The following is a 13,711-nucleotide window of genomic DNA, read 5'->3' as shown; positions in this document are numbered from 1 at the left end:
ATGTCAGCAGTGCCAAGGCTGAGAAACCCCGATCAGAGCATTTATTTGAACTGGCCTTTAAATGTCAGCCTCCTGATTCTCTATGCCCCCACCAACTTTAAGACACACAGGAGAGCTTGGTTTAATGTGTGGTCGAACTAAGCAGTGATGAAAGCATGTTTTCAGAGTTACATAGCTTGAGTTTGAGTCCCAGGCAGTGTGTTGTGTGACCTCTGGCCACTCACAATTCTCTCTGAACCTCAGCTTGTTTATATTTAAAATAGGGCTAGCAGCGTCTCTAAGGTTTCTTATGAGAATTAAATGCTCGTGTGAGAGTTTAGTAAATGATGGTGAAGATAATTGATGGGGATGGGAGTAGATATTCTGTAATTACAATACCTCCACACTAATTGGGTCAAGAGACATGTATGAAGCCCGTGAACCTGGCTGTGTGGTAGATGTTTCATTCCATACTTCATTACCTTGTATATAATGGGGAAATTTCCTGCGCTCCTTTTTTTCCTGCTCTGCTCATTTATCAACAATCATTAGCATTGTCACTGTAGAGTCTAAGCAAAACAAGAACAAAAACAAAGGTTGAAATATATTAAATTGTTACTGATTTTAATTTTGCACTCTTCAACACACTGAACAGAATTGCACAATTAAGATAAAAGGATACTGTTTATAGGATTTATATGTTATCCCTGATACTGATCTTAGATTCACCTTTGCTTTGTTTGAGGAATGGTGTTCAGTGGTCAGCAAACTCATTAGTCAACAGAGCCAAATATCAACAGTACAATGATTGAAATTTCTTTTGAGAGCCAAATTTTTTAAACTTAAACTTTATAGGTAGGTACATTGTTATTAACTTAATTAGGGTACTCCTAAGGCTTAGGAAGAGCCACACTCAAGGGGCCAAAGAGCCGCATGTGGCTCGCGAGCCATAGTTTGCCAACCACGGGTATAGACAGTAGAGAGTGGATTTTAATAACATGTTACATTAGGACGAGGCCTGCATTCCAAATTAATTATACTCATACAGGCATGTTTTTGAGAAGGTAATCTTAGTGTCTTCAGTTTTATATTTCAGATTTTGAAATGGCTTATTTCAAAAGGCAAATGTTATTTTTGAAATAATATATATTGTGTATATTGTAGAGGCATAGCATTTTGGGAGTAGAAAATGACCTTAAAATGGTGCTTTTTGCAATTATTCTGGTAACTTTATGAAATAGCATATATAATGTACCTTTTAAAAGTGAGTGGCACACAGTATATATTCAAATGTAATTTTCTTTTCTTTTCCTGATATACAACACTACTTTCACTATTACATATAAAAAAACAAATATTTGGAGATTAAATTATTAAGGCTTAGGGCAAAACCAATCTCTCTATCTCTGTCTCTCTCTTTCTCCTCTCTAATTCCATCCCCAGCTTCCTTCCTTTCTCCTTTCATCTTTTCCTCTGTGAATCCATGAATGTGTATGTGTAAATTTTTAAAAGTTAATATAGGCACACTTTATTAGAAAAACCAGAAAGTGAATATCAGCCTTCTTGAGTATCAGTCCATTTTCTTTGCACTATATTAGCATTTCCCAAATCATATCTTTTAGAATATTTGTTCTGCAGAAAAATAATTGTATTACATTTATTTTTTTCAATTACAGTTGACATTCTATATTAGTTTACATTAGTTTCCAGCATACAGCATAATGGTTAGACATCTATATAATTTATGAAGTATTCCCCTGATCATTCAAGTACCCACCTGGCACTATACATAGTTGTTACAATATTATTGACTGTATTCCCTATGCTGTTTCTTTTTACATCCCAATGACTATTTTGTTACTGTCAATTTGTACTTATTAATCCCTTAATTGTACTACATTTAAAAATATATGTTTATGTTCAAACAGTTTGGTGGATATGGATTTAAAGCCTTTAATATGTTTATATGGATTGTGAAATTTAAAAGAGCATATTATTATATAAAATATCTGAAACATGTCCCAAGGATCTAAAACATGTCCCACATACTCCATGAAGCATAATTCCAGGATGTGCATTACACTTCGGAATTGAAAGTGATGGAAAAAGGTCTTATAATAAATAGGAGTTTCCATTTTCAATATCAAGAAATTCAAGTACTCATGCCCTCCAGTCAAGAGCAGAGAATTAAAAATTGGAATGTGGAAGAAAAAATACATTCCATTTTTCAGAAGAGGACTTGTTTTTGTTATAAGTTAACACATTTAGAAAAAAATGTCTTCCTTTTCTAATAATCTACACTAAAAAGCAGTCAGCTCTGATGCTAATTTTATGGTTGAGTTTTAAACAATAAGTCATTTTCCTTTGGTGAAATGGATTTCTTATTTGAATGAATGAATGAATGAATGAAGTTTTGAAGCCTCAAAGCTGACTACAATGTCTTTCACCATGTATGTCCTTTTATTTTATTTCTTATCCTCACCCGAGGTTATTTTTCCATTGATTTTTAGAGAGAGTGAAAGAAAGAGGGAAAGACAGAGAGAAATATCAATGTGAGAGAAACACATTGATTGGCTGCCTCCTGCATGTGGTCTGACCAGGGCCCGGGTGGGGGAGGAGCCGAGGTATGTGCCCTTGACCAGAATCAAACCCAAGGCCCTTTGGTCCACAGGCCCACACTTTATCTATTGAACCAAACTGGCTAGCGCCACCATGTATGTCTTTTGCTAAATTTCACCTTTTTTATCATCAGGCAGGATTTGGTCATCTCAAATTATTCTCTGTGTATGCCCTTTCATTCTTTCTTATTTCTCCCAATATTCTTATCCCAAAAGAAGTTAAAATGAAAAATTGAAAGTGATGGAAAAAGGTCTTATAATAAGTAGGAATTTATTTATTCCCCAATCCATGGGATCTATGATTAGACCATAAAAGACTAAGAAAAGCCCCTATCCATCATGCAAAACAGAAGAAAACTGAACTATCACAGAAAGAGTGTGCACAGAGATAGTCTGTGTCCTGTGCAGCCAACTCCAAGATCCGTGATCTCACTGCATTTGTTTCTAACAGCCAAGCCCTAAAGTATTGGAGCCAATAGTTGTGCACATGCCAGCTGCCAGTCAGCAGTTCTTTGCTCGAACCAGATTGTAAGTTCAGCACTTCAAGTGGAGAGTCTACGAACCATTCAGCAGGAGAATTCTCTGCTGTTCACAGAGCATGTTGCTATGCCTTCTGGAACTAGGAAGGGAGACTCAAATAAACCATGTGACCGTTACACATTGAACTGCAAAGTGAAATTCATAGAGGTCACAGAATATCAATAACTCACCTTAAACTAGTAGTAATTTACTATCATTTCTACTCTGGCCCATTTTCTTCACGCCGCTTCATTAGTTCAAGGTCCATTTTTTCTTGTGTCATCATATAATCTAGTCTATCATTTCTTAATTAAAATGTGGCTGCACATTTTTTTTCTTGCAAACCCCCATATATTTTAAAGGGCAGTTTCCTTTTCTACAAGATTCTAAGGAATGATGAAGGGAAACTGGAAAAATAATCAACTGTGTACTTTAGCTTTGTCAATGCCACACAACTTAACAGCTCATTGTCAGGCATAAAGGCAGGCAGGGGGTAGGGAGGGAAAAATAAATTTCCCTTGCTTACTAATTTCTTACTCCTGTAGTAAAAGGATGCTTCTAGTTGGTACTGGCCTCTCCCTAGTTTGAGTAGTTCAGCAGCTGCTCAGAAGCCCATCTGACATCCATCAAAGCCCAGCTAGGTTCATTTAACCTAATAGCTCTACTTTCTTTGTGTTTAAGCCTGTGCTCATCTGAGATTCAGGACCTTCCTTGCCTCAGGCAGCAAATGTACCCTGTTGCTTAACAACAACAACAAAAAAAATGCTTCTCAAACAGTCCCCTTTCTCAGGCTGAACTACTGGGAGCTAGGAGTGATTTTCTTCCCTTGGAACTTGAGATGCTCTGCAGCCAAGCCAAAGCCTTTACAATGCATCTGGGAAGCTTCTGTGGGGCTCCACAGACTGTCAGCAGGCTTTCCATCTAGACATTGAATGGACCAAGTGAACCTTTTTCTCTAAACATCTTTGGTTGAAAGGACTTTTGCAAGTTTCCTTTGCACAAGTACAGATGACTCACTAAGAGAATATCAACTCTGTTCTTTAATCTAAGGAATCTAATTTTATATTCCGTAATGTCTGAGAACAGACATTAGAGAAGTCGTATGGTCGCATTTACTACCGTCTTCTTGAAAAGCTGTTACCTGGCAATGATAGCGAAGTGGAGCGAAACATGGATGACTGTGGAATTTGGAGGACTTTATTTAGAATTTCCAGGACATCATTTGATGGCTCCCCAGCATCTCCTCTGGTACTAATTTCAAAACCCATGTGGAGAACTGTTGGTTCAATGTGTGTTTCTCTAAATGTGCTTAGTTCGTACACCATGACCAGGGTCTTAACTTTGAGAGATGAACCATATGATGATCCCCATCTATAAACTGTGGGGATGTGTTTCTGGCTGAAAATGTAGCAAAGGCATCTCACAGATTCAAGGCCTTAAGGGGTGGAATGTCCAAGGTGTGACATTGTTAGAGTACAAAAGAAGCCGCCTAGGGTGCTAGATAAATTCCACAACTATTTACCTGCTGATTTTTCCCCCACTCTTGGATGATGACCAAGATGATGAAAATTATGTGTTCTGAGCTGTGTTGAAAATCCTTTCATCAACTGTGTCCTTTTTTCTGCTCCTTTCTTTTGATTCATTCTCTCCATGAAGTCCTTACTCACTTCCATCTCAATGTGCCTTCCCTTAACATAGACTCTCATTTCACTCTGAGCGTCAGAGCCATTAGCCTTCAATTGTCCACTTATAACTGTTTTGTATAACTTAGCTTTCTTTCTTCTAGTGAATGTATTAATTCTTTGACATCAAGGGTTTTTCACTGTGTTTATAGCCCTTGAAGCCCTTGACATAATCCTAAGGTTCACACTTGGATTTCATTAAGCACATGTTTATTGATTAATTGATTGCTATTCCTTCATGAAGTGTAGGGCACTGTTGCATGACACTAATGAAAAAGAAGCTGTGCCCTCGACTTACGGGGGATCCCTTTGTAGCTTATATACATGTCTGACTACTATGTTGTACACCTGAAACTAATATAATACTGAATGTCAAGTGCAATTGGAAAAAAAAATTAAAATGGAAAAAAAAAACAGAAGAATCTGTGACCCTCTGATAGAAATGGGAGGCTAAACTTAGAAAAATGAGTGGAAGATGAAGAACTTGGCTCTCACCAGGCTTGTGCTTTGGGGTGGGGAGAAGTCAGATTTTCTCACTCAAACACTGTTCTGATCAGTGATTGAATTTGACAGGACTTTGACAAATAAAAAGAATCAGACTTTTTTACTGAATCAAGTGTTAAAAAAATCAGGCCTCAGATCTAATTAATAATTACATAAGAGCCAATTTCACAGCTCATTACTTCAAACAGGCCAATAGGAGGAATTTGAAAGGGGGGCTTAAACAAACATGGGTGTTCACGTTTGTAGTCCTCATGGCGACCCATAGCTAACTGGAAGAAACGTGAAACATTTTTGTGTTTCCTCACCAACTGATAGTTTTTGGCTCCATTAGCCCAGACTGTGACACAAAAGAAAAAGGATCAGGAGAAAATGTAAAGCCCAACCCCCTTGGTTTGCTTCACTAATAAGGCTACAAACTTTTAGTCAGTTTCCTCCTCCTCTCACCCCTCCCTTTCTCCTTTCATTTTGTTTAACTGAAGGCAATTCATCTCGTTTTAATTAATTTTTACTTGCAGCATTATCATTCTGAGCATAAAGGCAAAAAGTTTTTCTTTTTAATTACAAAGCTAACAGCATTAATTACCAGTACAGTGAATGCATTGGCGCCTGCAAGCTGAGTGGGTTCCAAGGAGCTGAGGCAGCAATTGGTGAACTTCTCAACAGCTGGAAAAGGCTTAGTCACAAAGGAGAGACCTTTCAATGGCAAAAATCCGAAGGCTGTCTTCATGCTGATTGAGCCACTGTTTAATTGAAAGTGACAGAGCCTATGGACTAGGGGAAATGCTATTTTATTACAAGGAAACGTTATTCATGGTGTCTCTCTGGACTTTTTGCTGGGTCTACTGTCAAATGGGAACCTAAAAATCAAACAAATTTTGAAATAAATGAAAATAACCACAATGGCATAACACTACAGTATGGATGAATATAATATCAAATGCCCTTTTTATACCACCCATGTACTTTTTGCTACAAATTAAGAAACAGTCTCATGATGTGCTAAAATGCCAAAACCCAATACCTAGTACATGGCTGGACAGCACTGGCCAACATTTGCATATTAACCTGCTAAAGATAAACAAAAGTGTTCTTTCCACAAGCTTGAAAGTCTCAATAAGTACACCACAACAGAGCCTTCCAAGTGTTTACCCTCTCGCCACTTATGGGCATTCTCATTTGCCAAACAAAATGTTAGAAAGAAATATCCCTACCACTCTATGGATGGCTCATAGAACCTATTTCTGCCCCAACATTTTCTTAACCTGCTGCCAAAGGATTATGAACAATCCTACACCTCTATCATTATCTGCATACAGTTCAATAATTTCCTCCCAGATGATCTCCTACATTTCTAGACATTTCTACATGCTTATTAAAAACCTTCTTTCCTTGGACAAAAACTAACACCATTTCCCCTAAGAACAGGAACAAGACAGGGATGCCCACTCTCACCACTCCTGTTCAACATAGTACTGGAAGTATTAGCCATTGCAATTAGGCAAGAAGAAGAAATAAAAGGCATCCAAATTGGAAAAGAGGAAGTAAAACTGTCCTTATTTGCAGATGACATGATATTATACATACAAAACCCTAGAGACTCCATCAAAAAGCTACTAGACTTAATACATGAATTTGGCAATGTAGCAGGATACAAAATTAACCCCAAGAAATCTGAGGCATTTCTATACACCAATAGTGAACTTTCAGAAAGGGAGATCAGAAAAACAATCACATTTACCATCGCACCAAAAAAATTAAGATACCTAGGAATAAACTTAACTAAAGAGGTTAAAGACCTCTACTCAGAAAACTACAGGACGTTGAAAAAAGAGATAGAGGAAGACATAAACAGATGGAAGAACATACCATGTTCTTGGATTGGTAGAATCAACATCATTAAAATGTCCATACTACCCAAAGCAATCTATACATTCAACGCACTTCCCATTAAAATACCAATGGCCTTCTTCAAAGATCTAGAACGAACTCTCCAAAAATTCATCTGGAATAAAAAAAGACCCCGAATAGCTGCAACGATCCTGAGAAAGAACAAAGTAGGTGGGATCTCAATGCCAGATATCAAGCTGTATTACAAAGCCACTGTTCTCAAAACTGCCTGGTACTGGCACAAGAACAGACATATAGACCAGTGGAATAGAATAGAGAGTCCAGAAATTAGCCCGAACCAATATGCTCAATTAATTTTTGACAAAGGAGGCATGAACATACAATGGAGCCAAGATAGTCTCTTCAATAAATGGTGTTGGGAAAATTGGACAGACATATGCAAGAAAATGAAACTAGAGCACCAACTTACACCATACACAAGAATAAACTCAAAATGGATAAAGGACTTAAATGTACGACAGGAAACCATAAAAATTCTAGAAGAATACAAAGGCAACAAAATCTCAGACATATGCCAAAACAATTTCTTCACTGATACAGCTCCTAGGGCAGTTGAAACTAAAGAGAAACTGAACAAATGGGACTACATCAAAATAAAAAGCTTCTGCACAGCAAAAGAAACCATCAACAAAACAACAAGAAAACCCACCTCTTGGGAAAACATATTTGCCAACGTCATATCTGATAAGGGCTTAATCTCCAAAATTTATAGGGAACTCATACAACTTAACAAAAAGAAGATAAACAATCCAATCAAAAAATGGGCAAAGGATCTAAATAGACACCTTTCAAAAGAGGACATTCAGAAAACCAAGAGACATATGAAAACATGCTCAAAGTCACTAATCATCCGAGAGATGCAAATCAAAACAACAATGAGGTACCATCTCACACCTGTCAGAATGGCCATCATCAACAAATCAACAAACGACAAGTGCTGGAGAGGATGTGGAGAAAAAGGAACACTTGTGCACTGCTGGTGGGAATGCAGACTGGTGCAGCCACTATGGAAGGCAGTATGGAGGTTCCTCAAAAAATTGGAAATGGAACTCCCATTTGACCCTGTGATCCCACTTCTAGGAATATATCCCAAGAAACCAGAAACACCAATCAGAAAGGATATATGCACCCAGATGTTCATAGCAGCACAATTCACCATAGCTAAGATCTGGAAACAGCCTAAGTGCCCATCAGTAGATGAATGGATTAGAAAACTGTGGTACATCTACACGATGGAATACTATGCTGCTGTTAAAAAGAAGGAACTCCTACCATTTGCAACATCATGGATGGAACTGGAGAGCATTATGCTAAGTGAAACAAGCCAGTCAATGAAGGAAAAATACCACATGATCTCACTCATTCATGGATAATAAAGACCATTACAAACTTTTGAACAATAATAGATACAGAGGCAGAGCTGCCTCAAACTGATTGTCAAACTGCAGTGGGAAGGCCAGAGAGAGTTGGGGGGCAGGAGGGAGGGGAGTAAGAGATCAACCGAAGGACTTGTATGCATGCATATAAGCATAACTAATGGACATAAGACACTGGGGGGTAAGGGAGGGTAGGGGTTTGTCAAGGGTGGGGGGGAAAAAAGGACACTTATGTAATACCCTTTGTAATACTTTAAGCGAAAAATAAAAAATAAATAAATAAATAAATAAATAAAACCTTCTTTCCTCTTATAACTCCATTTCCTTGTAATTCAGTAACCTCCTTTTTATCTCTCTATTATATTTTTTTAGTCAATAACTGATCATTGAAAACCTACCTGTACCACCTGTAAGATCTGAAATTATTTAGGGAAAAAGAGAATCAGGCCTAATAACTACTGAAGGCCTTATAGATCCCCTTATACCTTCTTCAGAAACTACTAGAGACATAAACTCTCTTCTCTTTTGAGTTTTGCCATCCTTTTATCCAATGCATAAAATTTCAAATAAATATAAAATAATACATTTTATTGCCATTTATAATTTTATTATTGAAAGAGTAAAAATTAATTTCCTTCTATAGATATAAAATGTTTCATAATGATTTTATGTAGAAGTAGCATTTGTGGCCTTATGTATGAACTTAACCACAAATTATGAAAGACTTTCTATGGAGAAAGTGTGTTGTCAGTTCCAAATGACTGAATTATAAATGGAATTTTGGAATGTTTCCTTTGTATATTGGAAATTACCTGTAATTATTGGTATCTAGGAGTGCAATTCAGTGCTATCCAACTAGCAAATTTATCTCTAGCCTATCAAAATTTTATTATTTATTTTTTTAAATACAATGTGATTTATTTATAAATTAGAACAAATTAACAATGAACACTTTCAGAAGTTGAAAAAGGACACCAACAGTACTAAATACATAGCCTTTTAATTTTCTTCAAATTCGGAGTTTTAATTATACAAAGATGAGTAGTCAATTAGGTAACCTAAAAATATTTACTTATTAAACTATATTAATACTTTCAATTTGCCTGGGAAAAGGGGAACAAGGATCAAGATGGTCTACATCGAGAACAGACAAGTGTTGGACAGCAGGAGTCAGTCCTCATAGAGATTATCTTTGATAACAGATTTCTTCTGGGGAATAGCTGAGTTCGTGGTTTTGTTTTTCAAAACTCTGCTTCAGAAAGATATGAAAAAGGGAAGAGGCTATGGAAACTCATCTGATTCCAGATATGATGATGGAAGAGGGCTCCCAGGAAACCCTCCCAGAAGAATGGGTGGAATTGATCATCTGCATGGGCTCAGTCCTCCTCCAATGGCTGGCGGATGAGGAAGGTAAATGTCTGCTCTAAGAAGCAGACAACTGGACATGCACATTCATAGTGGAAGGAAACCATCAAGCAGTGGAGGGCTGACCAGGATGGACAAGTAAATGAATGTGTATGTCTAAACAAGAATTACTCTGTGTCCTCACAGACGAATGAGGTCGTGTTGGGAATTCCCTCACAGGGATCTGGCATGACTGACATGCAATTCTATAAATGCACATGTTTGTCTCATTATCTTTTTGTATAGTTTATTCAAAATTTTAAATAAGCATGAATTTCCAGTTAATTTTAGCTCTTTGGTATTAACATTGATTTGAATTTAAATTTCATTTGTAAATCCTCTCAGGATATATTATAACTTCTAGATTTTCTTTTGTTTTTCTTAAATAAGTAAATGAATTGTGTAAAATCTTGAGAATGTGAAAGGCAAATGTTTCTATTCATTTTTTCTCTCAGTATTTTCATTTGGTAGAAAAAGACTATAATCCCCCCAAGAAAACATTTTTAAAAGGAGTTCTGGTGTCTTTTGATTGTGAAATTTCTATGAGCTTACAAACCGTAATGGAAAAAAATTTAGAGAAAATTAAGTGCTGGATTTATTCAACTTCTTATAAAACATGACAGTTATTTGGATTTGAATTTGTCAAATATTTTACTACTTATTAAATTCCACTTAATGTCTTGAACCCTAGAGCAAGGTGATAGAGCTGATATTTCCCAAGCAGTACCTCAGGTTATCATTTGAAAGAGCCTGTAGGAAATACTAGATGAGATAGTGAATAGGCTACCTGCTTATCCTAAAGACCCTAGCTTCCTTCATGGATTAATGCTAATCTTCTTTGGAAAATCTGTGCTAGTTTTCTTATTGTACCCACATTTGCTTTACTTGACATGTTTTCTATATTGATAGCACTTAAAATTGACCTCCCTTATTTTGGCAAATTATTTTCACATTTAACAGGAAAAAGTAATGCAACTGATACCACAATAACATAGTAATGGAGATGAAAATCACAATAATAGTAATAGCTATCATTTAATTGAGTACTTTCTGTATTAATAATTAATTTATTATCTTTATTTTACAAATAAAAAGGTGAGGTTCAGAGAGTTCAATGTTTTGACCAAAGTGACATGATTAGTAGTGAAATCTGAACTAAAACCTAAGTCTATGTAATTCAAGAGCCTGAGCTGTAAATATTCTAGGGGAACTAGTGATGAAGTTGTACATTTAAGTGTGCCTCTTACACACTTGATATACTTTAAGAATTGTTAATGGCCCAGCTGGCATGGCTCAGTGATGGGGGTTCAACCCATGAACCAGGAGGTCATGGTTCGATTCCTAGTCAAGGCACATACCCAGGTTTCAGGCTTGGGTATGCCAGAGGCAGCTCACCAGTGGTTCTCTCTCATCACTAATGTTTTTATCTCTCTCTTCCTCTCTCTAAAATCAATTTTAAAAAAACACCTAAAACAAATGATAGTTAATGCATCACTTAGCCTTGACAACATTGATTTCTCATCAATACTATCACAGGAGGCTCTATGAAAGGATGTTTTCTATAATACTGTGCCATCTCTTCAAGAATTTAGATGAGTATTGGAAAGACTGGAGCCTGCATACAATAAGGAGGATTTGAAAAAAAAAAACACATTAAATTTGTAGAAACAGACAGGAATGATGTTCTCTCCCATTTGAAGGCAGGCTCTACTAATTCACACATCTCATATTTTGTCTCTATGGCCTGGCTTACATTACTTTTTTCCAAGATTGTACTTTTTATGTACAAATATATATCAATGTGTTTAGATAGCTATGTGACTAATATGAATTAGTAGAATGTTGAATGCTCTATCATTATTCTCCTCTGAACCAATACCAACATGACTGAATTTTGGTAAGACTTAAAATCACAGCTGTTGCCAAGCTAAGCAAAATCATATGATTGAAAGTTATAATCTTTAAAAAATGTGAACCAACTATCATTTCTGTTGTTTATATGTGAGATGTCACCCATAAATTTCATAAAAAGGGTAGCAGAGAAGAGAGAAGAAAAGAGGAAAGAAGGGGCAAGATGATAATAAGAGATATAAGAAAGATAGGAAAGATGAAGCAAAAATAGAGAAGAACAGAAGGGATAATTCTATTTTAAGAGGAAAATAGTTTAGAAATAAATAAAAAAAATCAGTTAAGCAGGGTAAACCTGGACTTTGAATGCATGTTATACTACGACAGTTAACAAATATTTATTAACCATTTGATATGTACCTGGTGTATGGAATCAGGTAAAAGAAGTGAGTTTTAACCCATAAATATTATGTAAATACATATTCTGACTAATTCTATGATGAAAACATGCATAGGAGATATTCCTTAGAATGGGTGGTTAGGTAAGATGACTGGTTAAATTGAAACCAGAAAGATAAGAAGGATCTACCTATGTGAAGAGAAGTTCAAGAGATACTTTATAGATATAATTGACAAGCGTGGCATAGATTATACTGGGACATGTTCACAATATAGTAGTCATTTCATGACTCCTAAGCAAGTGACTGATTATTTAGATACCTCACTATGAAGGGGTGGGTGTAGAGGAACTTGAAGCAGAATGGCAAACCCAAGGTTCACTCTCTAGAAGAACCCCTTAAATTCCTTGATGCTAATGAAATAAATAATTAGGATAAAACACTAATGCATATTTTGGGAGGGGGGTATATAAATTTGTTACAGAGTGGAGGGAGAAGAAAGTAAGGGCTACAAAATACTATTCAGTGCTGGTGTGTGGGGCATAAAGTAAAAGGGAAATTTGAGGGGCCTGGTTTCTCAGATTCTTCTTCAGGAGAGGTTAAAAGAGCTAGTCTTCCTATAATAATGCCAGATATGTACTTTATAAAGCCCATCTGTGATATGTCTACATTGCACACACACACACACACACACACACACACACACACACACAAAGAACAACAACCCTGGAAGGGATTAAAACTTCTAACATATACTTTTGCAAGAATGTGGGCTATAAAAGGATGGCCCAGTGATCAAAAGCTAAGATCTATAGGCCAGAGGATCTTATCACTGTGCGACTGTTATGAGAACAGCTTCTGATGATAAAACAGAGTAAATGGACTGCTCTGTTCCTCCAGCAATGGTCAGCAATAGGATAAGAGAGAACCAAGGAGTACCAAAAGAACATGTAATATGCTGGGATCACCTTCTAGTAGAAGTGAACTAAATGGCAATTTATCAAACTTCGGTGTTATCTCTCTGGGATAGACGAACAACTATTTTCAGAAGCTGGGGAGACAGGCTCTTCTCTGAGGAGGGGACTTGACTATAAACCATGAGTGATTCTGAGCCAGGTGCCTAACATTCAGGAGAGTGAGATAAGGGTGTGTAGAGATTCGTGGTTGTCGTTCCTTAGAGCAGCTTATGAAGTTTGGGAGGAGAATTAGAAAAACCTATCAATTGTTTACTGGTCAATTCACATATAAGTGAAATCATATGACATTTTTCTTTCTCTGTCTGACTTATTTCACTGAGTGTAATGCCTTCTAGGTCCATCCATGTTGCAAATGGTAAGATTTTATTCTTTTCTTATGGCTGAGTAATATTCTATTGCACATATGTACATTTTCTTTATCCATTCACCTATTGATGGGGACTTAGTTTGCTTCCATATCTTGGCTGTTGCAAATAATGCTGTCATGAACATAGGGGA

The 13,711-nt window shown here is 36.6% G+C and overlaps 1 protein-coding gene and 1 pseudogene across 4 annotated transcripts in view; both read left to right on the top strand.

The window, feature by feature from the left end:
* LSAMP (limbic system associated membrane protein) overlaps positions 1 to 13,711 on the top strand; it is a 626,753-nt gene that overhangs the window by 197,757 nt on the left and 415,285 nt on the right. The gene's annotated exons all lie outside the window — the stretch shown is intronic.
* On the top strand, positions 9,716 to 10,223 carry LOC139002164 (selenoprotein K-like; annotated as a pseudogene).

The sequence above is a fragment of the Myotis yumanensis genome, unplaced genomic scaffold (assembly GCF_028538775.1).
Source record: "Myotis yumanensis isolate MYYU_CA2020_CCGP unplaced genomic scaffold, mMyoYum1.0.hap1 SCAF_2, whole genome shotgun sequence".
Lineage (NCBI taxonomy): Eukaryota > Metazoa > Chordata > Mammalia > Chiroptera > Vespertilionidae > Myotis > Myotis yumanensis.
This window is presented reverse-complemented; position numbering and strand designations above follow the sequence as displayed.